Here is a 24,622-nt window from a genome sequence, read left to right as displayed (position 1 = left end):
CTCTCTCTTTTTCTCTCTCTCTCTCTCTCTCTCTCTATCTCTCTCTCTCTCTCTCTCTCTCTCTCTCTCTCTCTCTCTCTCTCTTCCTCCATTTTCCTTGTTTCCTTCCTTCCTCCTTCTCCGTATCTCATCCCCTAATCCTTCCTCATCCTTTACTTTTTCTCACGTCCATCTTCTTCCTCCTCCTTCCTCCTACTCCAATCTTTTTTTCTCTCTTTTCTACTCTCTCTGTCTCCGTTTCTCTCTGTCCTCCTTCCTCTCTCCTCCTTCCTCAGTCTCTTTTTTTTCTCTCTTTCTCCTCCTCTCCTCCTTTCTCTGTCCTTCTTCCTCTTTCCTCCTTCCTCAGTCTCTTTTCTCTCTTTCTCCTCCTCTCCTCCTTTCTCTCCATCTCTGTCTTTCTCTGTCCTCATTTCTCCTCTTTTCTTTCTTTTCCTCAACGTTCTTAAATTCTTTCCTTAATTCCTCTCATATTTATTTCACCTCCCTTTCTTTTATCTCCTTTCCTCTATTCCTCCATTTTCCTTTCTATCCTTTTTTTTTCTCTGTCCTCCTTTCTCCTCTTTCTTTCTTTTCCTCAACGTTCTTAAATTCTTTCCTTATTCCTCTCATATTTATTTCACCTCCCTTTCTTAATTCTTTTCTCTCCTTTCCTCCATTTTCCTTTCTATCCTTTTTTTCTTTTCTTTATTTCCTCTTTCTCTTTCCCTCCATTCCATCTCCGGTAATTTTCTCTCTCCTCCTCCCTGACTAATTATTTCGCCTTCTTTCTCTTTTTATCTCTTTCTACCCACCTTCCTTCCTTCATTCCTTCATTCCATCTGTTTTCCTGTGTTTTTTTTTCATCCCTTACATGTGAAGGAGAGAGAGAGAGAGAGAGAGAGAGAGAGAGAGAGAGAGAGAGAGAGAGAGGAAGGAAGAGAGAAGAAAAGGTAAAATTAAAAGGTTGGAAAGAAAGATGGAGAGGAAGAAATTAAGAAGGAATAAAGAGAAGTATAAGAGAGAGAGAGAGAGAGAGAGAGAGAGAGAGATCAAGGGTGGGAAAGGGAGGAAAAGAGAAGAAAAGATAAAACTAAAAAGTAAGAAAGAAAGATGGAGAGGAAGAAATTAAAAAAGGACAGTATAAGAAAGGGGAAGAAAAAATGTGTTTATGGGTGGACTTTTGTGGTGGTGGTGGTGGTGGTGGTGGTTGTGGTGACGTAAGACATTGATGTAGCTGTGAGTCCAGGCCGCCTTCCCAGAATCGCCTCCTCTTCTTCTTCTTCTTGTCCTCCTTTTCATTTTCTCTTCTTTCCTTCCTCTGGTTTCTGTGTTTGTCGTTTCTCTTTTCCTTTTCTCTTTCCTACTCTTTGCCATTTCTTCCTTCCCTCCATTGCAGTCTCTTCCCATTTCTCTTTTCCTTTTCTATTTCTCTCTTCTATTGCCATTTCTTCCTTCCCTCCATTGCAGTCTCTTCCAATTTCTCTTTTCCTTTTCTATTTCTTTATTGACATTTCTTCCTTCCCTCCATTGCAGTTTCTTCCAATTTCTCTTTTCCTTTTCTATTTCTTTATTGACATTTCTTCCTTCCCTCCATTGCAGTCTCTTACAATTTCTCTTTTCCTTTTCTATTTCTTTCTTCTATTGACATTTCTTCCTTCCCTCCATTGCAGTCTCTTCCAATTTCTCTTTTCCTTTTCTGTTTCTCTCTTCTATTGCCATTTCTTCCTTCCCTCCATTGCAGTCTCTTCCCATTTCTCTTCATCTTCCTCCCATTCGGTTTTTTTCTTTCTTCCTCCTTCCTTCCGCCTCCTCTTCTTCTTCTTGTCCTCCTTTTTAATTTTCTCTTCTTTCCTTCCTCTGGTTTCTGTGTTTGTCGTTTCTCTTTTCCTTTTGTTTCCTACTCTTTGCCATTTCTTCCTTCTATCCATTACAGTCTTTCCATTTCTCTTCATCTTCCTCCCCTTCGTTTTTTTCTTTCTTCCTTGTATTTTTCTCTTGTTTTCCCCTTTCTTCCTCCTATCCTTTTCCATTTTCTTCCTTCCGTCATTCAATTTACCTTTCATTCTTTACTTGTTTCTCCTTCTTTGCTCGCCTCTGCTTTTTTATATATATTTCCTCCCTCACTTTCTTTCCCCTTATCCTTCCTTCCAGCCTTCCTTTATTTTTTTTAACTCTCCTGTCTTACCCTCACACTACTAATCTACACACACGCACAAAAACAGCCTCACATGTGACTTAAAAATACGTGGTTGTGGAGGTCATGTCAAGGCCACACACACACACACACACACACACACACACACACACACACACACACACACACACACACACACATTCCAGTCACCACCTTATCTGTCTTTTTTTCCCCTTCCATCACACCTCCCTCTTCTTACTGTGATGTGTTGCAGTTCCTCCTTTCAGTCCTTCAGCGTAACACTTCTAAGTCGCATCAATAGGTCACCTTAGCAGACAACAGTATAAAGGTATGCTAGCTCATCAACAGGTAGCAGAACACTTTTACTTGCAGGTCAAGGTAGGTCACAAACTGGTAATACTATTGGTCATGTTAGGTCATACTGTATATACATAGCAGGACACACTTCTTTTTTTTTTTACAACAAAGGAGACAGTTCAAGGGCACAAAAAAAGGAAATAATGATAAAAATAAAAGCCCGCTACTCGCTGCTCCTATAAAAAGAACCAAAAGAGGTGGCCGAAAGAGAGGTCAATTTCGACTCTACACTATCTGGTCACATTTGCTAACAGGTCACATTAGGTGGTCACACTATATACCAGGTCATACTCTGAGCCCACTTTAGACATTCACAGTAGCGGTTCATTACATAAGGTCAAATTACAAGGTCACACTACACTTGGAGGCCACACTTGGAGGTCACACTAAATACAGCACACAAGAAAGCCACATCACAGCACCACATTCCTCAGCATCTCATGGTTTTTCTGGGTGACATAACCGGGAGAGAGAGAGAGAGAGAGAGAGAGAGAGAGAGAGAGAGAGAGAGAGAAATAACATACTTCAAGGCCACGAGAGAGAGAGAGAGAGAGAGAGAGAGAGAGAGAGAGAGAGAGAGAGAGAGAGAGAGAGAGAGAGACGTATTGATTCCTTCAGGACACATTTCCCTCCCCCTCTCCCCCTCCCCTCCCCCTCCCCCTCCCCACCTCTCCATTTCAGGTAACAACAGATAAGCAGGTAACAAAAAATTTGCCACCTTTTCCCCACCTGATGATAACTTGTCACCTGCCTTACCTGTGTGTGTGTGTGTGTGTGTGTGTGTGTGTGTGTGTGTGTGTGTGTGTGTGTGTTTTCGTGGAAGGCTGTCATATTTCCCTTACTTTTGTGTGTGTATGTGTCAGTGTGCGCGTGTGTTTGTGTGTGTTTGTGTGTGTGTGTGTTTTCGTGGAAGGCTGTCATATTTCCCTTACTTTTGTGTGTGTATGTGTCAGTGTGCGCGTGTGTTTGTGTGTGTGTGTGTGTGTGTGTGTGTGTGTGTGTGTGTGTGTGTGTGTGTGTGTGTTTTCGTGGAAGGCTGTCATATTTCCCTTACTTTTGTGTGTGTATGTGTCAGTGTGTGTGTGTGTGTGTGTGTGTGTGTGCGTGTTTGCGGTAAGGTAGATAATCGATCCAAATCTTCCTTAATTAACCTGAGTGTGGCTAATTATCGCCGTGATTTCCTCTCCCTAATGAAAGCGTAACAGGTGTGAAGGAGGCGAAGGAGGAGGAGGAGGAAGAGAAGGAGGAGTAATAATGTTATCAATAATAATTAGGATAGTAGTGATAAAAATAATAATTAGAGGAAGAGTATATGAAGAAGAAAGAAGGAACAGGCTGAAGTTGAAGAAAAGAAGAAAAAGAAAAGGAGGAGGAGGAGGAGGAGGAGGAGGAGGAGGAGGACCACAACGACGACAACCTATACATACATAACGACCATGAAGAGAGAGAGAGAGAGACACACACAAAAAAAAAAAACTCTAATGAGTCTCAGGTGAGAGAATTATGTGTGACGATGACGGGAATGAGAAAAGCGGTGAGGAGACAGGCGGGCGGGCGGGGGGGGAATCTTGGGAAAGTAACATTACTCTCCTTCGCCAAGAGGACGGGAAGGCAGGAGTCAGAGGAGAGGGGAAAGAGCTCCTGAAATACTGCTTGGAACACGAAAGCGATTGAATCAAGGCGAAACAGTTTAATGTAGCGTATGGTCATCGGAGAGCAAATCTTGCGTGGATATTTGTATATAACAACAACAATTTAAAATCTGACCCTACTAATAGAGAAAGAGAAAGAAAGAAAGAAGGAAAGACACACAGAGGAGGTAAGGAAGAGGAAAGAGGAAAACGTGAATATCAGGAAGAGGAGGAGGAGGAGGAAAGAGGAAGAGGAAGAGGAGGAAGAAGACGTAAAAAAAGGATAATTCTCCAACAGCAAGAAGACAGCAAGCCAGAAATCAAAGGAGAGCGTAGGAAGAGCCCCGCTAAATACTAACATAGCGTAGTATATTGTAGCGTATAGCAACAGTAGGAGCGTAAAAACTGTGCAAAACTTTCATTGTTCTCGTTAAGCGCTAAGACAGAAAGACAGAAATCAAAGGAGAGCGTAGGAAGAGCCCCGCTAAATACTAACATAGCGTAGTATAATGTAGCATATAGTAACAGTGGGGGTTTGAGAAGTGTGCAAAACTCATTATTCTCGTGAACCGCTAAGACATCAAGCCAGGAATCAAAGGAGAGCGTAGGAAGAGCCCCGCTAAATACTAACATGGCTTAGTTTATTGCATCATATAGTCACAGTAGGAAGGTGAATCTTGCGAGGAAAGTTTCATTATTCTCGTTAAGCGCTAAGACAGAAAGACAGCAATCAGAGGCGTGTAGGAAGAGCCCTGCTAAATACTAACATGGCTTAGTTTATTGCATCATATAGTCACAGTAGGAAGGTGAATCTTGATAGGAAAGTTTCATTACTCTCCTTAAGCGCTAAGACAGAAAGCCAGAAATCACAGGAGAGCGTAGGAAGAGCCCCGCTAAATACTAACATGGCTTAGTTTATTAAAGCATATAGTCACAGTAGGTAGGTGAATCTTGCGAGGAAAGTTACGTTACTCTCGTGCGGCAAGAACACAGCAAGTCAGAAGTCAAAGGATAGTGTAGGAAGAACCCCGGGAAATAAAGCTTGGTTAACGAAAAACTTAAAACACCTTGAAATAGTCTAAGGGTCGTATTTTAAAACATTTCGTCGCCCAAATTCACATATTTGCCAAGGCTTTCGTAGGAGTTTTAGCATTTCCATGAGTAGTTTTATGACCTTTGGGGTACTTTGATCCTTCCTCAGTACCATAAACCTAAATAAACATTCTTTTGAACCCGACTGACGCCCTTCTTTGACCTTTAGAAATTGATGATGTGAGAACTGCAAGTGTCTTAAAATACCGACCTAAATCTTTGTAGTGTCATTGTAGGAGTGGGAATATTGCTAAAACTTGCCTTATTCCCGTACAGCAAAAATTCCCTCCCTAAAGAAGTATGTTCACTTGAGACACTATAAAAGAAAAGATTTAGCTAGGTATTGTAACACGAAAAAATAATAAGTAAAAAAGAAGTAGATATACACTTGAGACACTAAAAAAGAGAAAATGTAGTTAGGTATTGTAACACGTAAAAAAATAATTCCTGTAATTTTAGCATAACTTCAAACTCCTATTCCTTTACGACTATTCTTTTATAGACTACTTATAATTATCGTCCTTGCTTCATTCCCTAAACTCTAAGGCACAAGTCGCTTAATTGTGACATAAAAAAAAAAAGAGATATAGATTAGAAAGTGCAGCGCGTTCAGCAAGTGGCGGGAGGCTTGGCGGTAGTGGAACATGTCTGGACACGTAAGGCTCGGAAAATAGTGCGGGGATAGTGAAGGGCAATACATAGGTAAGACTCCACAAGGAACTGCCTGGACAACGGGTGTAAGAGGTGATAGAGCAGAGGTAATGGTGATGATGGTGAGGGAGGAGGAGGAGGAGGAGGAGGAGGTGGTTGGGGGAGGGGAGGAGGAGGAGCTACCTGGGTCTTTACTACTTCCTCACTGAACACGACAAGACTAAATGTGTGTGTGTGTGCGTGTGTGTGTGTGTGTGTGTGTGTGTGTGTGTGTGTAGAAGTGAAAGGCAGACAAAGAGATGAAAGGAGGGAGAGAGAGAATGATTCCATGTGGTGAGAGAGAGAGAGAGAGAGAGAGAGAGAGAGAGAGAGAGAGAGAGAGATGTGGCTGCGTGCTCGTTTAGTTGCCTTCCACACCTTATTTATTTATTTATTTATTTATTTATTTATTTATTTATTTATTTATTTATTTTATTTTTTATTTTTTTGTCTTGCTCATCCTCGCCGTGTTTTCAAAGGCAGACAGTTTTTATTTATCGACTCCCATTTTATCTCCGTACAAATATTTTCTGACACATTGGGCCGTATTAGTAAACATTTCGTCGACCAAGTATTTGACAAGGATTTCGTAGGAGTTGTGGGCATTTCCAGGGGTAGTTTTATGACCCTGGTGGTAGTGTGACCCTTCTTCTGTACCATGAATCTGAAGAAACACTCATTAGAACCCGACTGACACCTAATTGACAAGGCTTTCATAGGAGTTGTGGGCATTTCCAGGGGTAGTTTTATGACCCTGGTGGTAGTTTGACTCTTCTTCTGTACCATGAATCTGAAGAAACACTCATTAGAACCCGACTGACACCTAATTTACAAGGCTTTCATAGGAGTTGTGGGCATTTCCAGGGGTAGTTTTATGACCCTGGTGGTAGTTTGACTCTTCTTCTGTACCATGAACCTGGAGAAACACTCATTAAAACCCGACTGACACATAACTGATAAGGCTTTCGTAGGAGTTTTGGGCATTTCCAGGGGTAGTTTAATGACCCTGGTGGTAGTTTGACTCTTCTTCTGTGCCCTGAACCTGAAGAAACACTCATTAGAACCCGATAGTTTTGACCCTTCCTCTGTGCCCTGAACCTGAAGAAACACTCATTAGAACCCGATAGTTTTGACCCTTCTTCTGTGCCCTGAACCTGAAGAAACACTCATTAGAACCCGATAGTTTTGACCCTTCTTCTGTGCCCTGAACCTGAAGAAACACTCATTAGAACCCGACTGACCCCCTCTTTGACCTTTAGAAATAGTTGATGTGAGAACCGAGTGTCTTATAATACCGACCAATATTGAGTTCCTGGGCAGAGAACTCAATAGACATTAGAAAAGATTAGAAATGCGCCACGTCCTCAGACCAAAACTCAGGTAAAGTCATTCTTGGGCTTAGCTGGATATTTAACACTATTTCCTTGTACGTGACGCTATTAAAAAGTCGAGAGATAGCGTAGAGAAGTATATGAAGGTCCTGATATATTTCATTCCGGTGCAGAAAGTCTTATTTATTACACACATTCTTTTTTTATGGTAAAGGAGGCAGCTCAAGGGAAAAAAAGAAAACAAGTGTGAAGGGGAAAAAAAACTCCCACTAATCGCTGCTCGTATAAAAGATTAGTAAAGAGTGGCCGAAAAAGTGGTCAAATTCGATGGTATTATAGATTCGAAAGATAACAATGAGAAAAACAAATATAAATGTCTTGATATATTTAATTCCACCACAGAAAACCGCAGTGGCCTTTTTTTTTATACTATTAGAAAGTCAAAAGATAACATAGAGTGATAAATAAAAGTTTTTGACACATTTGTTTCTGGATTAAAAAAAAGACGTAAGTATATATTTCTTTTATTTATACGATGAGAAAGTCGAAAAAATAACATAAACATCGAATGAGCTCTTTTTATATTTAATTCTGATGCAAAAAACCTTCTTTATTACCGTACAAGCTTCCTTATTCTTTTTACCGAACGCTGTTATAAACTCGAAAGATATCATAAAACACTAAATCGAAGTCATATTCAAAAGTATAAGATATGTTTTAAGTTATTTAGATTAAATTTTGGCGGAGCAGACTTAATTTATATGCATAATTTTTTTTTATACTTGATACTATATTATAAAGTTGAAAGATAGCACTAAACAGTAAATAAACGCTCATGTAATTTTATAGAACGTAATTTTTCTTGCAATTTTTCAGAATCTAAGCTATTTTTTTTCACTTTTTTGTTGTTCCCGCCAACATTTTTTTCCTCCTCGTTGTTTTTTTTTATATGTATTTTCAATTTCGTATGCAGGTTGTTATTTAGTTTCAACCATTTTTCTCTCCTTGCCGTAGCATTACCAAGGGTGGAGGGTTAGGGAGGTGGGGGGCGGGGATGGGCGTATCAGGACCCCTACCGTCATAGCGGGCCGTGGCGGAGCACCTGGGGCCCCGGCATGCCGTTGCGTGTGTCTGTTGCCGGGCCGCCGTGATCAAGGCCAGCGCTGCACAGGTCGCCGCGCCTTACGTCATCATTATCGGCGGCCAGGTGCAACTTCTCTCAGCTACCTGTTTGATCATTAATGTTACAGTGTGCAGGTGAAGGGTGTAGGTGTTCCGTCTTGGTACTTATTTGATATCTATCGTTACCGGTTTTATTTGTATTGTCGTTATTTTATACGTATGGCCACTATTTTATTTGTATTGTCACTATTTTATTTGTATCGTCACTATTTTAATCGTTTTGTCACTATTTTATTTGTCTTGTCACTATTTTATTCGTATTGTCACTATTTTATTTGTATCGTCACTATTTTAATCGTTTTGTCACTATTTTATTTGTATCGTCACTATTTTATTCGTATTGTCACTATTTTATTTGTATTGTCACTATTTTATTTGTATTGTCACTATTTTATTCGTATTGTCACTATTTTATTTGTATTGTCACTATTTTATTTGTATTGTCACTATTTTATTCGTATTGTCACTATTTTATTCGTATTGTCACTATTTTATTTGTATTGTCATTATTTTATTTGTATCGTCACTATTTTATTCGTATCGTCACTATTTTATTAGCATTGTCACTATTTTATCCGTTTGGTCACTAATTTTTATTCACTATTCGTATCGTCACCCTTTTTATTCATATTGCCGTCCATTTGATTCGTATTCTTACCCATTCAGTCAAAAAATATCGTTATGTATTATAGTTACATTTTCGATTATTTTTAGTATCATTGTGTGGAGGTGAACTTCATACTTGCTTCACTAGAGACAAACAATCATTAACTGGCGCTGCTGTGGTCAGTGTGTGGTGGGGGCAGCCTCAGACTCTCTCTTTTGCCTACTCTTTTTACTTTTGTGGGAACGGCGAGTAGCGGGCTTTTGTGTGTGTGTGTGTGTGTGTGTGTGTGTGTGTGTGTGTGTGTGTGTGTGTGTGTGTGTGTGTGTGTGTACCCTTTTTGCTGCCCTTGAGCCGTATTCTTTGATGCTGGAAAAAAAAAAACACGTCCGCTCATTAACCCATCGATCACTAAACGCCATTGTGTGCAAACTGTGCATGTCAACATATTAATTAGACTGACAGGTAAGAGAGAATACGTCATTGGGTACGCACGAACAGGTGAGCGGAAGAGGTGCTAATTGTTTCAGGCATAGGCAGGCAAACAGGTCCTATTCATGCACTCAGAGTCACATGAAACTAATGACAGTCTTTCATAACTCACCTGATCGCCTTCATCACTCATGCACATTTCTCAGGTGTCAGTCAGGTGAAGGCGCTAATTGTTTCATGCACAGACAGGTAATCTATTCACACAAGCATGTAGGGTCAAAACTAATAACAGTCTTTCGTAACTTACCTGATCATTTCGTCTTGCACGTCTCTCAGGTGTCAATCAGGTGAACATGTTAATCATTTCATGCACAGACAGGTAAACTAGGTACTCCATGCATTCACTCAGGGTCAGATGAAACTAATAACAGATGCTTTCATAACTTACCTGATCACCTGCTTCACTCATGCGTGTTTCTCAGGTGTCTGTCAGGTGAAGGTGCTAATTGGTTCATGCACAAACAGGTAAACTACTCCATGCATTCACTCAGGGTCAGATGAAACTAATAACAGATGGTTTCATAACTTACCTAGTCACTTACGTCTTGTGTGTCTCTCAGGTGTCAATCAGGTGAGCGTTCTAATTGATTCATGCACAGAGAGGTAAACTGCACGCTCTGTGGGTCAGATGCATCCAATAATACGTCAAGGCTTTCATGACCCAGCTAACCACCTGTTTCATGCACGTTACGTAGGTGTTAATGAGGTCAACCCACATGAGTCAACCTTTTGCCTCATGTTCAGGTGTAGCAGGTCAAGTCAGACTAAGCTCATCATTATCATCATCGTCATCATTAGGTGTAGCTCAGGGAAGACCACACGAGTCCACCTTTTGTCTTGCCTTGTGCTCAGGTGTAGGTCAGGTAAGACGCTGTTGATTATCTTCCATAACAGGTAAGGTAAAGAGGCACGCGTTTCCATTTCTCTCAGCTTATCATCATCATCATCATCATCATTAGGTGTAAATCAGGTCAACCCACACGAGTCAACCTTCCCTTGTTCAGGTCAGGTGAGACGCCATTAATTACCTTTCCGGGCAGGTGAGGTATAGAGGCGCACGTATTTTCATTGTTCTCATCTTATCATCATCATCACCACCATCGCCATTACCACCAACCCACACGACTCACCTTCCCTCTCGCTTTGTGTTCAGGTGTAAGCGGACAGGTGAGGTGCCACTAATTACCTTCCGTGGCAGATAATTAGTGGCAGGTATTTCCATTCTAAGCTCATCATCATCATCATCATCATCACCAACCCACACGAGTCCACCTTCCCTCTCGCTTTGTGTCCAGGTGTAAGCGGTCAGGTGAGGCGCCACTAATTACCTTCCATGGCACACGTGTTTCCATTGTCCGTGCGGGTGAGAGAGGCGGGGCGGGGCAGGGCGGGGTGTACCCAGGAAGCCCGCGGGTGTGCACTTGTAAGGCCTTGGCAACACTGACGAGGGACCTCCATCAGCTGGTATTGTTGAAGGATGGGGAGGGGAGGGGAGGGGAGGGGGAGGGGTGGTACCTGCTACGTGTGACCCCCTTTTCCCCCTCCCCCCCTTCTCCAGTGACGGTATTCTGCACTGGTTTTGATTGTGACTTCAGGGTGGCCGATATGGGCGTCTTTGTGTGGATTGGGACTTAATTGTGTGTTGATTGTGAGGTTATATTGTGGATTGTGACTTAATTGTGTGATTGTGATGGCAGGGTTACTGATTTCGACGCCTTTGTGGGGATTGTGACTTGATTGTGTGTTGATTGTGAGGTTGTTTTGTGGATTGGGACTTAATTGTGTGTTGATTGTGAGGTTATATTGTGGATTGTGACTTGATTGTGTGATTGTGATGGCAGGGTTACTGATTTCGACGCCTTTGTGGGGATTGTGACTTGATTGTGTGTTGATTGTGAGGCTGTTTTGTGGATTGGGACCTGATTGTGTGGTGATTGTGAGGCTGTTTTGTGGATTGGGACCTGATTGTGTGGTGATTGTGAGGTTGTTTTGTGGATTGGGACTTAATTGTGTGTGATTGTGAGGCTGTTTTGTGGATTGGGACCTGATTGTGTGGTGATTGTGAGGTTGTTTTGTGGATTGGGACTTAATTGTGTGTGATTGTGACGTAATTGTGTGGATTGTGATGTTAGTGGTTGATTGTGAGGTTACTGTGTTTTCTTGTGATGTTATTCTGCTTGATCATGACCTCACACTGTTTTGATTGTGTATCGCCGTTGATTGTGTCCCCTCTTTCCAACTTCCTCTTGGATCATCACTGTATTTACATGGTGATTGTGACGTCAGCGTGCCTATATTGATTGCTATGTCATCTCATTTTACATCGGTGTTGATTGTGTCATTTGCTTGATTGGAATTCCCCTCTCTTACTGCTCTGACTGGATTGTGACGTCACTTTGTATACCCGTTGCCTGCTGGTTGTCACGTCGCTCTCTCTATTGATTGCATTATCACCTCACTGTGTAATGTGTATACCTTGTTCCACTTAACGCCATTGTGCTCATTATAACGCTGACATCACTATGCATTCATCGTCCTCATACATTATTCATTCTCCAACATCATCATGCAGTCCGGAATAGCTATGATGACTTCCTACGTGACACTCATAAACACACACACACACACACACACACACACACACACAGAGCAGAAGCGTTACCTAGCATGACCTTCAGACAGACAGACATGCAGGGAGGCAGGCGGGCAGGTCGGTACACACGCTTGATAGCATACACGGGGAAGGAAAACGGAATGTCATGTGGGTTCGGTATTCAATAAGCGCGAAAATGCGACCAGATGACTCCCATACCAACCTTATCACTAGCCTGGCCTCGAGGGGGAACGCTGGAGAGGAAGGGAAGGCGATGGTGGGAGGGATGGCGGGAGGGCGTGGCGTGAGTCGGAAAGCGTCAACACTCGTCTGGTATCAATGAGAGGAGATAGCGTAGGAAGGTTAGTATCGTCAGTTATCGGCCGTGTCAATCAGTCTTTCGCGCCTCACACAGAGCACCGCGGAAATGAGGTTATTACGAAACGGGCAGGTGCGGTAAGTGAAACGCGGCAAGGCGGGACCGTAGAGTGTGTGAGCTGGTGCGGGAGTGAGTGACGGGACTTGAGGATGGTGGTGGTGGTTGAGTTTGCGTACTGGGTGGAGGTGGGGTGCTGACTTATATCGGTTATGGTGGTTATGGAGGGGAGTGAAGAGTGTGTGGAGATTGGGTGGTGTTGGTGGTAGGGTTTGGGTACTGGGTGGTGTGGTGGTGACTTATATTGGTTATGGTGGTTATGGAGGGGAGTGAAGAGTGTGTGGAGATGGGGTGGTGGTGGTGGTGGTGGTGGAGATTGAAAAGTGGGTTGATGGGGTTATGTTTGACTAACCTTCGCGGGCTTTTTTATCTCCTGTTTTTGTTTCCCTTAAGCTTATTCCTATGATGTGAAAAAATGGAGATGGTGAGGAGTTGGAGTGAATAATGGATTGGTTGATAAGTGGTACTGGTAGTGGTGGAAGGTGGAGTGGTAGCTGGTTGTAGTTGTAGTGGTAGGAAGTGAATAGTGGTTGTAGGTAGTGTGGCAGTCAGTGGTTGTTGGGTCTTATTAGGAGGTGAAAATGATAGTGGATAACTGTACCAAACGACGGACTGTATTGACCTAGTTGTATACATAAATCGAAGTTGTTCCTGTGTTTCGCTGCTTCCAGTACTGTTTTTGTTTCCCTTAAGCTGCTTCCTTTGATGTGAAAAATTGGAGGTGGTGGGGAGTGGATTGAATAATGGATTGGTTGATGAGTGGTACTGGTAGTGGTGGAAGGTGGAGTGGTAGCTGGTTGTAGTTGTAGTGGTAGGAAGTGAATAGTGGTTGTTTGTAGTGTAGCAGTCAGTGGTTGTTGGGTCTTATTAGGAGGTGAAAATGATAGTGGATAACTGTACCCAACGACGGACTGTATTGACCTAGTTGTATACATAAATCGAAGTTGTTCCTGTGTTTCGCTGCTTCCAGTACTGTTTTTGTTTCCCTTAAGCTGCTTCCTTTGATGTGAAAAATTGGAGGTGGGGAGTGGATTGAATAATGGATTGGTTGATGAGTGGTACTGGTAGTGGTGGAAGGTGGAGTGGTAGCTGGTTGTAGTTGTAGTGGTAGGAAGTGAATAGTGGTTGTTTGTAGTGTGGCAGTCAGTTGTTGTTGGGTCTTATTAGGAGGTGAAAATGATTGTGGATAACTGTACCAAAGGAGGAACTGTATAGACGTAGTTGTATACATAAGTCGAAATTGCTCCTGTGCTCCTCTGCTTCCAGTACGACACACAGGAGGGACAGGATCGCTAGGTCACAGTTTCTGCCGGGGAGCGAGGTCATAACTCTTCGAATTTGCATCCGTACCTTTTCCCCGCTCGAGAACACAGGCGGCGGTGTGAAAGGATGCGCTCAAATGGTTCCCGCCTGGCCCGGTATTCGACACAGGACCCTTTCGTATGCAAGCCGAGGGCGTTAACCATTGCGCCGTCAAGTCACCAAGTCGTGTAATGTGGCTTGCGGCTGATGAGGTGTGAGGTAGAGGGATGTGGGCGCTGTAGGTTATAGGAAGGTGTTTGGCTGGCTGGAACTGATGCTGGCGGGTACTGAGGTTTTATTTTGATTCATAGAGATTTTGATTGGAAGGAAATGAAGCTAGGAAGTGAGGGAGCGCAGTTGAAGTGTTTGAAGTTGGTGTAGGCTGACGTAGGCTGGTGGGAGAGGTGTTTGACCGGATCGAAACTATTGCTGGTGCGTACTGAGGTCTGACATTTTGATTGGTATGGATTTTGACCGAAAGGGAGAGTAGCTAAAAACGTTTGAAGTTGATGTAGGGTGATGTTAGGTAGTGGGAGAGAAGTTTGACCGGTTGGAACTGTTGTTGACGCGTGCATGTCTTATATATTTTGATTGACAAGGATTTTGACTGAGAGGGAGTGTAGCTGAAGACGTTTGATGGTGATGTGGGCTGACTGTTGGTAGTAGAAAGGGTGTCTGACCGGATGAAACTCTTGCTCACGGGTGCTGGGGTGTCATCTTGATTCATAGGATTTTGTCGGAAAGGGAGTGGGGTTAAAATCGTTTGAAGTTGATGTAGACTGACGTTAGGTAGTGGAAAGGTGTTTGATCGGTTGAAACTGTTGCTGACGGATGCTGGGGTGTGGCATTTTGATTCATAGGGATTTTGACGGAAAGGGAGCGTAGCTAAAACCGTTTGAAGTTGATTTAGGCTGACTTGGTAGTGATGGATATTTATAACTGCCATAGACTCTTGGGTGATGGGAATGTGTCGGCTGGTTCGGACCGGGTGTGGGAGATGCTTGTGGTTGGGTGAGATTGGTCGGTGGGTTTGTTATTGTGATGTGTAGGGATTTCGCCGCGAAGGAAGCGTGACTGATGTTCTGAACTGACTGAGACTGAATGTAGGTGGCGAGGAACGTGACTGGAAGGGAGTGTCGCAGGAAGGCAGTGCAGGTGGCGTCTGGCTGTATCTGTTGTTTTAAGCTTTGTACATTTTGATTGTGAGTGCGGGTGACAGTGTCTGAGGTTGATAGTGAGTGTGTGTTGCGTGGTGTTTGTAGTGGCGAGGAACGTGCCTGGAAGGGAATGTCGCTGGAAAGGAGTGTCGGTGATGGGAAGTGTTGTCTGGGTGCTTGCGACTGTGGCTCTGTGTTGCATAGTCTTGGGAAGTCTTCGTCGCCCCCTCTGGCGTGGCTGCTGCAGGTGGGGCGGGAGAGGCAGCTCCGCCACCTGCAGCAGCGTCCCGCAAAGTTCCCTCAAGGCTAAAAATAACCCACAGCATCGCGGGCGCCAAGGTTTGCGGGAGAGGGACGCTGCTCACTGGACGCTCCACATCTCTTCGTGTATTGATCCACACCGCACCGCCTCGCCGCCATTTGCACTTTCCGCGGCTTTTTCAGGAAATGCGCCAAGAACGACTGGGATCGGCGGCAGGATGTGTATATCGGCGGCCCTATGGGGCGGCGGAGATAGGGCTTGCAGGTGTAATAGGTGACGGCAGGGCAGGGCGGGGTGGCGGTGGCGGCCATGGGGGAGGCCGCTGTGACGGTGGCTTGCCGCGGCGCCCCGCTGCGTGCTGGCCGCCATGCCCAGGGTGTCGGGGTGTCGAGGGCGAGGCAGGCCCTGCCGTGCTGCCTGGGCCAGGCGGGCACGACGAGGCGAGGCCGACGGAAGGAAGGTCTGACTCTAAGTTAATTGCGCATGTTCCTGATGACGTCATGGCGATTATGAATGGGTCCGAGAGGGTGTTACCAGGCGGGGCGAGACAGCAGCGGGCTTCCCTCACCTAACATACTTTATTTACTTAGCTTATTCGACGTCAAACACAATGCATATGATGTAGCCAGATCCATGCGGCGAGGCGAAGCGAGGTGTGAGTAGCATGTGTCCTTAGCGGGGCGGGGGTGGGCGGCGGGTGGTGGCAACACTGGCTGTGACGTGCAAGATGACAGTTGCTGGATCAGCTGACGGACGGCGGTGCCGCCTGGCTCAGCGGGAGACGGCCAGTGCAGTAGTCTCTTCCCTCACGGCGGCGTCCCTGCCGTGTCGGTGCAGCGGCCCCCAGCGAGGCATAACGGCCGTGTGGCGGTGTGTGCGGTGACGGCGGCGACCAGCGGCAGGCCTAGCTGAGCACCGCCCGCCAGATGCTAAGATGAGCCGCGCTCCAGGCTAGGCCGCCCACCATGGCCGCCCGGCGCCCCCTCGCCGCCCTCACTCACAAAGGTAGACATCCTTCCTGCTGCGTGTGCCGCGCGTGTCTTGGCGATGATGACCATCTCGCTGACGGCAGACACTGGCCGCTGGCTGGCCCTGTCCTGGCACCAGCTGGACCCTGGAGACCACGGCGGCAGCGGCGGGGCGGGGCGGCGGGCGAGATGAACTGAGGCGGCGGTGTTGGTTGTGGTGGTGGTGATGGATCAAGTGTTTTCAGCCTAGAGTGTGGGCGGCAGCCACGTGCTCAACACACCAGGCAGTGGCAGTGTTAGTGTGGCGGCTCCGGGGTAATCAATCCGGTTAATAGTGTCGGAAGACTGACAGCTGCTGCCCTCCTCAGAACCTCTTGGCTGGGCTGTGTGTGTGTGTGTGTGTGCGTGTGTGCGTGCACGATGCTGGAATAGAGTTGGAAAAAGGAAGCAAACGAGAAAACAGACTAATATTGAGATGTATTGACGTATGGAGGAGGTTGAGTTTATAGCAGGAGTACACGGCATATGGCAGGCGTGGAGGTCTTTGTTGGGCAACAGTGCGACTATTTCCTTTGTTTTGGCCGCGTGTGAGCGTCACTATTTTATACGGGGCAGCGCTCCCCGCCCCCCGCCGTGCGGAGGCTGGAGGAGCGAGGTCGCGGTGCCGAAGGTGCTGCCCGAGACACTGGAAGGAAGACACGCGGCCCATATATACACACTTGGTTATTACATGGATTAAGACGTGCAGATTTTATGATTGAGTTTTTTTTTTTTTTTTTTTTTTACGTTGTTGCCTATTGCGCCGGTAGGCATCTTCCCGGTGGGGCCTGATGGTCGGCCCAAGGCTTCTTCCAGGTGGGGCCTGATGGTCGGCCCAGCCCGAGTTAAATATATATAACATGAGAGTTCTAAGAGGAAAGGGTAATGTTTAATGCATGATACGTACAGAGTGTGCTGCCTCCTTATTGCCAGCTTTTATTTCATTGCCGTTAAATATGACCGTTTATATATGCATATGAACACACACACACACACACACACACACACACGCACACGCACTCGCGCGCGCGTATGGTTAATTGATGGTTATTAGAGGCACATTATTCTGTTGTCGTCATTACTGCAATAAGTATAATGAAAATTTATTATTATTATTTTTGTTGTTGTTGTTGATATTTTCATCTTTCCTTTTCTTCTTCTTTTTCTTCCGTGAACGGGATGGGGAAACTATCCTAGAATTAATTACAGACTCGGAGAATATAAAAATGTTAATGGCGCCATGCAGCTACTTCTCGGTAAACAACTCTTAATCATTATCATATTAAAAGGGTAATAATCGTAAATAACCGTTTTCGCGCGATCGTGGGTCTTATCGTTATTGAAACTATTCGGTGTTAATAAAAGTATGTAATATTATGGTCTCGCTCGCGGCGCCTTCCACTAACTCGGCGCCACACGAGGTCGAGGACACCAAGACGGAACTGGGGGTATAAAGATGAAAGAAGAACGCTACTAAAAGGATGTGCGAGAATTAAAAGAACACCAAGACGGAACTAGGGGTATAAAGATGAAAGAAGAACGCTACTAAAAGGATGTGCGAGAATTAAAAGAACACCGAGACGGAACTAGGTTAAAAAGATGAAAAAAGAACATTAATAAAAGGATGTACTAGACTTATAAGAACACCGAGACGGAACTAGGTTATAAAGATGAAAGAAGAACATTAATAAAAGGATGTGCGAGACTTATAAGAACACCGAGACGGAACTAGGTTATAAAGATGAAAGAAGAACATTAATAAAAGGATGTACTAGACTTATAAGAACACCAAGACGGAACTAGGGGTATAAAGATGAAAAAAGAACATTAATAAAAGGATGTACTAGACTTATAAGAACACCAAGACGGAACTAGGGGTATAAAGATGAAAAAAGAACATTAATAAAAGGATGTACAAGACTTATAAGAACACCAAGACGGAACTAGGGGTATAAAGATGAAAAAAGAACATTAATAAAAGGATGTACAAGACTTATAAGAACACCGAGACGGAACTAGGTTATAAAGATGAAAAAAGAACATTAATAAAAGGATGTACAAGACTTATAAGAACACCAAGACGGAACTAGGGGTATAAAGATGAAAAAAGAACATTAATAAAAGGATGTACAAGACTTATAAGAACACCGAGACGGAACTAGGTTATAAAGATGAAAAAAGAACATTAATAAAAGGATGTACAAGACTTATAAGAACACCGAGACGGAACTAGGTTATAAAGATGAAAGAAGAACATTAATAAAAGGATATACTAGACTTATAAGAACACCGAGACGGAACTAGGTTATAAAGATGAAAGAAGAACATTAATAAAAGGATATACTAGACTTTGAAGAACACCAAGACGGAACTAGGTTATAAAGATGAAAGAAGAACATTAATAAAAGGATGTGCGAGACTTATAAGAACACCGAGACGGAACTGGGTTATAAAGATGAAAGAAGAACATTAATAAAAGGATGTGCGAGAATTAAAAGAACACCGAGACGGAACTGGGTTATAAAGATGAAAGAAGAACATTAATAAAAGGATGTGCGAGAATTAAAAGAACACCGAGACGGAACTGGGTTATAAAGATGAAAGAAGAACATTAATAAAAGGATGTGCGAGACTTATAAGAACACCAAGATGGAACTAGGTTATAAAGATGAAAGAAGAACATTAATAAAAGGATATACGAGACTTATGAGAACACCGAGACGGAACTAGGTTATAAAGATGAAAAAAGAACATTAATAAAAGGATGTACAAGACTTATGAGAACACCAAGACGGAACTAGGGGTATAAAGATGAAAGAAGAACATTAATAAAAGGATGTGCGAGACTTTGAAGAACACCGAGACGGAACTAGGTTATAAAGATGAAAAAAGAACATTAATAAAGGATATACGAGACTTATAAGAACACCGAGACGGAACTAGGGGTATAAAGATGAAAGAAGAACATTAATAAAAGGATATACGAGACTTATAAGAACACTGAAGATGATTAACTAAGAAAACCAAACCAAGAACAATAAAGGAGATGAAACTGGAATAAAAGAAAGTTAGACCCTAAAACACCAAAAAAGACCAAACTCTCCCGAAATTGACCCCTCTTTCGGCCACCTCTTTGGATTATTTTTAGGAGTAGCGAGTAGCGGGCTTTTTTTTTTTAGGCTATTATTGTTTCCTTTTTTTGTGTGCCCTTGAGCTGTCTCCTTTGATGTAAAAAAAAAAGTAAGAGCACTAAAGATGACTACAGTAAAAACACTAAAGATGGCTAAATTGATGTGAAAAAATGGTGCGAGATTTTGGTTGGTATTATAAGACACGTTGCCATCTCACATCACCTATTTCTAAAGGTCAAAGAGGGGATCAATCGGGGTCTAATGAGTGTTTCTTTAGGTTCATGGTACAGAGGAAGAGCTAAGCTACCACCAGGGTCATAAAACTACTCCTGGAAATGCCCACAACTCATACGAAAGCCTTGTCAAATGTGTGTTTCTTAGGTTCATGGTACAGAAGAAGGGTCAGACTACCACCAGGGTCATAAAACTACTCCTGGAAATGCCCACAACTCATACGAAAGCCTTGTCAAATGTGTGTTTCTTAGGTTCATGGTACAGAAGAAGGGTCAGACTACCACCACGGTCATAAAACTACTCCTGGAAATGCCCACAACTCATACGAAAGCCTTGTCAAATGTGTGTTTCTTAGGTTCATGGTACAGAAGAAGGGTCAGACTACCACCAGGGTCATAAAACTACTCCTGGAAATGCCCACAACTCATACGAAAGCCTTGTCAAATGTGTGTTTCTTAGGTTCATGGTACAGAAGAAGGGTCAGACTACCACCACGGTCATAAAACTACTCCTGGAAATGCCCACAACTCATACGAAAGCCTTGTCAAATGTGTGTTTCTTAGGTTCATGGTACAGAAGAAGGGTCAGACTACCACCAGGGTCATAAAACTACTCCTGGAAATGCCCACAACTCATACGAAAGCCTTGACAAATGTGTGTACGTGGGTGAGGAAATGTTTAGTAATACGGCCCATAGGAACATTGGGGTCCATATATTTTAAACGTTTCGGGCTCCTTCCGTTACTATTTCCCAATGCCACAGAGAAGATTAATCGGTTTTTTTATGGGTGTTTTTTTTCCCGTTCAAGGTGCATTAGTCGTGTAAAACTATCACTAAATTTGTTCGATGGATGTAAGGTCCATATATTTTAAACGTTTCAGGCTACTTCCACGACTATTTCCCAAGGCCACAGAGAAGATTAAACGTTTTTTTATTGTTTTTTTTTCCCGTTCAAGGTGCGTTAGTCGGGTAAAACTATCACTAAATTTGTTCGATGGCTGTAAGGTCCGTTTTCTTAAACATCTCGGGCTCAAATTACGACTATATTCCAAGGCCACAGAGAAGACTTAACGTTTTTTTATGGGTGATGTTTCTTTCCCATTTAAAGGTGCAGAAGTCGTGTAAAACTATCACCAGGATGACAAAAGAGTCTGAATAGCCCAACGACTTCTAGAGAGGCTTTTCCAACAAGGGGAACTGAGGTGGCGAGACGATTAGAATTATGGGCTTAAAGGCGACTGAACTGAAGGCGCTGAAGGTAATGAAACTTAACACTAAAGAGGAATAAACTTAGAACTAGAAAGATTAACCTGAGAACACTGAAGAAGACCAAACTGAAAACGGTAAACTGAGAACACTGAAGAAGACTAAACTGAAAACGGTAAACTGAGAACACTGAAGAAGACTAAACTGAGAACACTGAAGAAGACTAAACTGAAAACGATAAACTGAGAACACTGAAGAAGACCAAACTGAAAACGGTAAACTGAGAACACTGAAGAAGACTAAACTGAGAACACTGAAGAAGACTAAACTGAAAACGATAAACTGAGAACACTGAAGAAGACTAAACTGAAAACGATAAACTGAGAACACTGAAGAAGACTAAACTGAAAACGATAAACTGAGAACACTGAAGAAGACTAAACTGAAAACGATAAACTGAGAACACTGAAGAAGACCAAACTGAAAACGATAAACTGAGAACACTGAAGAAGACCAAACTGAAAACGATAAACTGAGAACACTGAAGAAGACCAAACTGAAAACGATAAACTGAGAACACTGAAGAAGACTGAACTGAAAACGATAAACTGAGAACACTGAAGAAGACTAAACTGAAAACGATAAACTGAGAACACTGAAGAAGACCAAACTGAAAACGATAAACTGAGAACACTGAAGAAGACTAAACTGAAAACGATAAACTGAGAACACTGAAGAAGACCAAACTGAAAACGATAAACTGAGAACACTGAAGAAGACTAAACTGAAAACGATAAACTGAGAACACTGAAGAAGACCAAACTGAAAACGATAAACTGAGAACACTGAAGAAGACTAAACTGAAAACGATAAACTGAGAACACTGAAGAAGACCAAACTGAAAACGATAAACTGAGAACACTGAAGAAGACTAAACTGAGAACACTGAAGAAGACTAAACTGAAAACGATAAACTGAGAACACTGAAGAAGACCAAACTGAAAACGGTAAACTGAGAACACTGAAGAAGACCAAACTGAAAACGATAAACTGAGAACACTGAAGAAGACTAAACTGAGAACACTGAAGAAGACTAAACTGAAAACGATAAACTGAGAACACTGAAGAAGACCAAACTGAAAACGGTAAACTGAGAACACTGAAGAAGACTAAACTGAGAACACTGAAGAAGACTAAACTGAAAACGATAAACTGAGAACACTGAAGAAGACTGAACTGAAAACGATAAACTGAGAACACTGAAGAAGACTAAACTGAAAACGATAAACTGAGAACACTGAAGAAGACTAAACTGAAAACGATAAACTGAGAACACTGAAGAAGACTGAACTGAAAACGATAAACTGAGAACACTGAAGAAGACTAAACTGAAAACGATAAACTGAGAACACTGAAGAAGACTAAACTGAAAACGATAAACTGAGAACACTGAAGAAGACTAAACTGAAAACGATAAACTGAGAACACTGAAGAAGACTGAACTGAAAACGATAAACTGAGAACACTGAAGAAGACTAAACTGAAAACGATAAACTGAGAACACTGAAGAAGACTAAACTGAAAACGATAAACTGAGAACACTGAAGACTGAACTGAAAACGATAAACTGAGAACACTGAAGAAGACTAAACTGAAAACGATAAACTGAGAACACTGAAGAAGACTGAACTGAAAACGGTAAACTGAGAACACTGAAGAAGACTAAACTGAAAACGATAAACTGAGAACACTGAAGAAGACTAAACTGAAAACGGTAAACTGAGAACACTGAAGACTGAACTGAAAACGGTAAACTGAGAACACTGAAGAAGACTGAACTGAAAACGGTAAACTGAGAACACTGAAGAAGACCAAACTGAAAACGATAAACTGAGAACACTGAAGAAGACCAAACTGAAAACGGTAAACTGAGAACACTGAAGAAGACTAAACTGAAAACGATAAACTGAGAACACTGAAGAAGACTAAACTGAAAACGATAAACTGAGAACACTGAAGAAGACTAAACTGAAAACGGTAAACTGAGAACACTGAAGAAGACTGAACAAAGAAAATAAAGAATAACTGAAATGAAAGGAAGTAGGAGACCTTTTACGAACAAAAATAGATTAAAATAGAAAAAAAAAACTTACAGCAATTAAAAATATGCACGAAACTTAAGAACACTAAAGATGAAGTCGCTAAACAAAGAACACAGACTACAAAAATTATGTAAACTCTCTGACAAACTGAGTATCGACGATGAAAATGAAAAGAAGGCAAGACACGCGGCCCATACATGCACACTTGGTTATTACATGGATTAAGACATGTGCAGATTTAATGATTGAGTTAAATATATATAAAATGAGAGTTCTAAGAGGAAAGGGTAATGTTTAATGCATGATACGTACAGAGTGTGCTGCCTCCTTATTGCCAGCTTTTATTTCATTGCCGTTAAATATGACCGTTTATATATGCATACGAACACACACACACACACACACACACACACACACACACACACACACACACACACACACACACACACACACACACACACACACACACACACACGAGAATATAGAAAGCAAAAATTATTCCATTCCTTAAAAAAGATCAGCCACCAAAAAAGTTCGAACCTACTAAAAAGAAGAACCAATATTACACTTAGGCCTATATAAAGGAAACTGATATAGATAAATGGATGAGCGAGATATGAAAAAAAAGATAGATGATTATAGTACCATCATTGAAAGAATATAAAAGTAAAGTCATTCACCCCCCAAAAAAATCTACCTATCTGATAAATTGAGTGTCAGGAAAAATAAAAAGAATAAAACACGAACACTTATGATCATTATTTTGTCGCCAGAGAGAAAGAAAGACACAGACAGACGGAAAAATAAGGAGGGAAAAGAGGAGGAGAGGAAGAAAGCAAAATAATGTACTGGAGAAGGGAAAAAAATGGTGTTAATGTTGATAATGAGGAAGGGAAGAAATAAATAAAGAAAGATAGAAATAAAAAGAAAGAAGGAAAAAATGAATATAAACAAGAAAACAAGAACAAGAAAACTAGCACCAATAACAAGAGAGAACATACGATACTTTAAGAACACCTAAAAATAATTTCGTAATAAAAAAACAACAACAACGAAAGAGAAGAAAAATCGAACGCCCTAATATTGGAACTTTTCTCCTTTACTTCGATAATCTCATTTGACACTTTGCTTCTTCCTCTTCTTTTTCTTTCTTCTTATTTCTTCTTCTTCTTTCTTATTATTTATTCTTCTTCTTCTTTTTCTTCTTCGTCTTCTTCTTTTTCTTCTTTTTCTTTTCTTCTTTTTCTTCTTCGTCTTCTTCTTTTTCTTCTTTTTCTTTTCTTCTTCTTTTTCTTCTTTCTATTTTTCTTCTTTTTCTTCTTTTTCTTCTCTCAGACTACACCTTTTACTTCTTCATCATCATCATTATCATCAGCATCAGTTTCTTCTTCTTCTTCCCTTTCTTCAATCCTTCTGTTTCTTTTTATCTTAACCTTTTTGCACCATTTTCTTCTTTGACTTTCTTATTTTTTTCCTCTTACACTTTTTTTACACACTTTTCTTCATCATCTTCATCTTTTATCTCTTCTTCTACTACAACAATTTCTTCATCATCTTCATTTTTCCTCCTCCTTCTCGTCCTCCTCCTCCTCCTACTCGTCCTCAAGGTTCTTTACACCGGATACCCGCCTCGCAATCACCTGTCTTATGCTGTAACTATTGAAATTTCCCCGCCCTG

The 24,622-nt window shown here is 42.3% G+C and overlaps 1 protein-coding gene across 2 annotated transcripts in view; it reads left to right on the top strand.

The window, feature by feature from the left end:
• Window positions 1-13,712: 13,712 nt before the first annotated feature.
• The window catches only part of LOC127007710 (rho-related BTB domain-containing protein 1-like), a 37,407-nt gene continuing 26,497 nt past the window's right edge, over window positions 13,713-24,622 (top strand). For both annotated transcript variants that reach the window (XM_050878944.1, XM_050878943.1), the window contains exon 1: window positions 13,713-16,268. The gene's annotated coding sequence lies outside the window, so the exon portion shown is untranslated. The remainder of the gene's footprint in view (window positions 16,269-24,622) is intronic.

The sequence above is a fragment of the Eriocheir sinensis genome, chromosome 36 (assembly GCF_024679095.1).
Source record: "Eriocheir sinensis breed Jianghai 21 chromosome 36, ASM2467909v1, whole genome shotgun sequence".
In the NCBI taxonomy this organism is placed as follows: Eukaryota; Metazoa; Arthropoda; class Malacostraca; order Decapoda; family Varunidae; genus Eriocheir; species Eriocheir sinensis.
The sequence above is the reverse complement of the archived record's forward strand: the minus strand, read 5'-3'. Positions and strand labels throughout refer to the sequence as shown.